The following is a 5,355-nucleotide window of genomic DNA, read 5'->3' on the forward strand; positions in this document are numbered from 1 at the left end:
ACGAAGAAGTAGATTTAGAGAAAGTGGAAAGATGTTAGGTTCATATAACTAGTTAATGGCAGAACTAATCCCAAAATAATGCTATTCATTAGCTTTAAAAACTTCCGCACAGACATACATTTAAAACAAGTTTATACCCTGAAAGCCTAGACAGGTAAATAGTAGTGATTCACAAGAAGCAGAACATGTCTGAAGCCATCCGAATTTTTCAGTCTATGTAGTATACAACTATGTTTCTTTTAATGTAAAAATAATGTTTTGTATATCTTACCAATAAAAAAAAATAACAAAATTCAGGCAGAATAAAGAAAACTAATACAGTATGGTAGACACAGAGTCCAGTTATTTTGGCTTTTTGGTTGTTGGTTTTGTTTTTGGTTTTGTTTTCACCCTTGGCAGATTAACACTCCCTGTAGAGGAGACATTTATTTGAGTTTCAGAAGCAAAGAATGACAATATGTGTCCTATGTCATTAATTCGATCAAGTGGAAGTATATTTGTGGGGTGGGGGTAATTTTTAAGAAGTCTAGGAAACAACAGAAATAACATAAGATTTCAAAATAGACAATGACACAATGCCCGCGTGGTTCTGCAGATTGACAATGCCTGGCTTGCTGCTGATGACTTCCGAGTCAAGTATGAGACGGAGCTGGCCATGCGCCAGTCTGTGGAGAGTGACATTCATGGGCTCCACAAGGTCATTGATGACACCAATGTCACTCAGCTGAAGTTAGAGACAGAGATCGAGGCTCTCAAGGAGGAGCTGCTCTTCATGAAGAAGAACCATGAGGAGGAAATAAAGGCTCTACAAAACCAAACCGCCAACTCTGGGTTGACAGTGGAGTTGGATGCCCCCAAATCTCAGGACCTCAGCAAGATCATGGCAAATATCCAGGCCCAGTATGACAAGCTGGCTTAGAAGAACTGGGAGGAGCTGACAAGTACTGGTCCCAGCAGATCAAGGAGAGCACCACAGTGGTCACCACACAGACCGCTGAGATAGGAGAAGCTGAGATGACCCTCATGGTGCTGAGACGGACAGACGGCCCAGTCCTTGGAGATCAACCTGGACTCAATGAGAAACCTGAAGGCCAGCTTGGAGAACAGCCTGAGGGAGGTCGACACCTGCCACTCGATGGAAATGGAGCAGCTCAACGGGATCCTGCTGCACCTGGAGTCAGCGCTGTCCCAGATCCAGGCAGAGGGGCAGGTGCCAGGCCCAGGAGTATGAGACCCTGCTGAATGTCAAGGTCAAGCTGGAGGCTGAGATTGCCACCTACTGTCACCTGTTGGAAGACAGGGAGGACTTCAGTCTTACTGATGCCCTAGACAACAGCAACTCCTTGCAGACCATCCAGAAGACCATTACCACAGCAAGGTGGTGTCTGAGACCAACGACACCAAAATTCTGAGGCATTGAGGTAGCAAAACAGGATACCCTTTGAGGAGCAGGAGGCCAATAAATGGTTCAGAGGTCAAAAAAAAATAGACATTGACAAATCTAGGCAAATCTAAAATGCCATGCATTTTTTATTATATTCTACTATTTCATGAATAAACTGACTGACTTGGCATATTTTTCTCATAACATAAGCACCAAGATATAAATTAGGGAGGAATGGAAATGTCAGCCCAAGGCTAGCCCACTAGCCCCATGCAAGACCCTTAATGCCTATCTCTACTACTTTGTATTTCTGTACCCAGTTCTTCAGGGTTCAAAACCCATCATTCTATTCTTCTTCTCCCCAGTCAGCTGAGGCCCAAAGCTGCTAAGAGGCATCAGAATTGTCCATATCTAAGTTTGCATGGATAGAAATGAATTGTCTCTCTTTATTCCTTCATTAAAATTCCTTTCTTAAGTCTGAAAATTTCAAGTAGATATTAGGAAGAAAGCAACCTGATCAAATAAATTCAAATAAAGCATGCATAGCTAAATATTAAATAGAAACATATTATATATTTACCTATATAAATATAGGTAAATAAGTATATACAGTTATATACAGTCTGGTTAAACTTCCCCAGGATTAGGTGTAATTTGAAAGGAGAACCGAACCTTAGCTCAAATGAATTTGTAATTAGCCGAGAATCTGGAATTTCAAACGTAAAAGTAACAGGAAGGGGCTGGGAAGGTTATATGGTGGTCTTCATGCTGTCAACTACTCAGCTGTTCTGAGGTGTCATCACCTGTGGCTTTTGAGGCTGGCTTCTTCTGAGCCAGTTTTCATACCAGGGTAGGGGGAAAGCCAAATAGCAGGGCTGCCTCAATTTCAGAACTCTTCCCTTCTTTAAGACCACATTTATTTATGAGAGACACAGAGAGAGGCAGAGACATAGGCAGAGGGAGAAGCAGGCTTCCTGCAGGACTTGATCCTAGGACCCTAGGATCACAACCTGAGCCAAAGGTAGAGGCTCAACCACTGAGCCACCCAGGTGACCCCAGAATTTTTTCTATCTGAGGTCTTTGTGGCTCCCTATATGATAATGCTCCTGTACGGCCTCAGTGCTCGTGATTCAGGGTTGCCTGCTTCATTGCCCTGTAGAGGTTTCTTATGACACGATTGCTTCTCGTGCCATTTGGGGAAGAAAGTTCTGAGCCAGCTCTCTTCACGCAGTAGTCTGGCTTTGCCTGCAACTTCTCTGTAGAAAGTTATCAGGGTGCTGTGCCTGGTTTCACTTCTGCAGCCTTTCAACTGCTTACAAGGAATGATAACAATTAATTCCGTTTGTAAGATGGGGGCAGGTGAGAGGGTTCACTTGATATGATAGAAGTTTCCTCTAAGGAGAGGTTATTAATGAAAAGATTGCTGATTTGAGTCCACATGTAGTCCTTGAGGAGTTAAGCAATTTCACCTGCTAACTGGCCAATGTGGATGTGGATAATTAAAAGCAGGCAATTCAAAAAATATTAGCAGCTAGCAATTTGAAACCTATAAGAAGGGTGTTGACCTATCTTCACAGTGTTTCCACCCTTTGGGTTCCCTGGAGAAATTAAGAAATATTGGCTGATACTGATCCTTGCTGTAAAGAGCAACTTTTGTGGGTTATTCTGCCAAGAATCTGTTGTTTTAAGCAATTCATGAAGAGGGCCAGATTGGTATGCATTCTCCCTACTTGACTATTTCTGGTTTGAATTATTCCTTGCAACAATCAGTTCTGGCGGAAGGGTGGATTTACAGTGCACTGGTATTTAGATGGTGGGAGTAGGGGGCTGTTTCCAATTCCAAACTATATTGGGGAGTAATTAGTTGCAGTGGAATAGATCTTTTTGGAGATAAGGCCGATGGCTTCCTCTTTAAAATGCTTTTCATCAGCAAGATTGTTTTCTTTTAAATGTAGTCCATCACCCATCTCTTTTGTGTGCGTGTGTGTTTTTCATTTTCCAAACTCTAACAAACAACACTTTGAAGGTTACACTTAAAATAGATGTTTATTTACATGTGTAAAAGTACATAGATAACATTTGTAATCTGACACACCAATGTACAAAAAAAAATTTATTGTGCAATTTAGGGGAAAATCTTATTTTGTCTCTGTATTTGTACAATGAAGAATTTAGAACTTTATTATTCTCTTTATTGTTTTAAAACTCTTTGTTATTCATCTTTCTCTGCAAGATAAATCAGTGACCTACTAACATTCTTGCACCATTACAGAAGTCTTATTTCAAAAAAGTTCAGATCTTAGCCAATTACCAATTACTAGAAATAAAACTGTTAACTAGACATTTTTTTTAAGGCTTGGTGTTGTGATAGTATCATTTTCTGGAAATTAAGCCACTTACGTAGAACTGTCAAAGAGAACCAGGTTTATACTATTCTTTTGGAATCTGGGTTTACGAAATCCCTAAGATGGTCTAATAAATACCCTCTGTGAGTTGAAGATTTTGTCATTTTAATCTTGGCCTCCCCTTCACAGACATTTCAGATAAACTGAACTATCAGGATTGGAGATCTAAATTGTCCACTTGAAATTCTTGTTACTGAATTATTTATACTTGAAACATAGGTGTTTTAATTAGTCATGTATGGAATGTATATATTTTCTCAGTACTTTCTCCAGACACCAAACCAACTGAAATTTTGCTTTTCAACATAGCCTACCATAAGAGCAAAATTTTAAATTTTGTAAGCTTGGGTTTTCTGCCAATTTTATAGTTATCCATTATAGTTACAATCTTTTTTAAAGATTTTATTTATTTATTCATGAGAGACAGAGAGAGAGGCAGAGACATAGGCAGAGAGAGAAGCAATCTCCTCTCAGGGAGCCCAATGTGGGACTTGATCTCTGGCCCCGGGATTGATCACACCTTGGGCTGAAGGCAGAAGCTCAACTGCTGACCCACTCAGGTGTCCCTATAGTTATAATCGAATAATTTCACAGAAATTACACAGGGATGTGATGAAGTTTAAAATACAGGCTGAATTTTTCATCCATCTTAGCAATAGTCAAAATGATTCCAATAATAGTAATTTAAAAATAAGGAAAAATATTTATTAAACAAATTTCTACTAGGTCTTATGATAAACATTATATTTACATTTAATGTGTAATTTATCTCCAAATAACAAAGGAAAAATAAAGGACAATTTTAGTCTTCCTCTAGACTGATAGAGATGTGGAGCATCAGAGAAGTCAGACAATATGTCTGAGGTTTTACAGTCAATAAGAAGAAAGGTAATATCCTGGCTGTATTCCTCACCACCACACCATTGGATTTTGTGAATATCATCAGTGAATCCCAGAAGAAATAACACAGTTGATCCTTGAACACCACAAGGGTTAAGGACACTGCCTACAGTCAAAAATCATGTATGAATTTCAACTCCCTCAAAACCTCTGCTACTAATAGCCTACTGTTGGCTGAAAGCCTTACCAATAATATAGAAAGTCCATTAACTTGTACTTTGTATGTTGTATGTGTTACATACTGTATTATACAATAAAGTAAGCTAGATGAAAAACGTTATTAAGAAAACCATAAGGAAAAGACACTTAGGGGTACCTGGATGGTGCATTCAGTTAAGTGACCAACTCTTGGTTTTAGCTCAGGTTATGATCTCAGGGTCCTTGGATCAAGCCTTAAATAAATAATTTTTTTTCTTTAAGGAAAATGTATTTACAGTACTATAGGTTTATTTACTGAAAAAAAAAAAAAAGCCAAAATAAAACATGTAAGTGGACCTGCACAATCTAAGCCTGCATTGTTCAAGGAAATATCTGTATATCAATCCCCTGATAAAAGAAGTACTTATACAAGTAGAAAGAAGGTAGGCTTTTTCTTTTTTTTTTTTTAAGATTTTATTTATTTATTCATGAGGGACACAGAGGGAGAAGGAGAGACATAAGCAGAGG

The 5,355-nt window shown here is 38.9% G+C and overlaps 1 pseudogene; it reads left to right on the forward strand.

Moving 5' to 3' along the window:
• Positions 1–571: 571 nt before the first annotated feature.
• On the forward strand, positions 572–1,420 carry LOC121479353 (annotated as a pseudogene).
• Positions 1,421–5,355: the final 3,935 nt, after the last annotated feature.

The sequence above is a fragment of the Vulpes lagopus genome, chromosome 20 (assembly GCF_018345385.1).
Source record: "Vulpes lagopus strain Blue_001 chromosome 20, ASM1834538v1, whole genome shotgun sequence".
Classification (NCBI taxonomy): Eukaryota; Metazoa; Chordata; class Mammalia; order Carnivora; family Canidae; genus Vulpes; species Vulpes lagopus.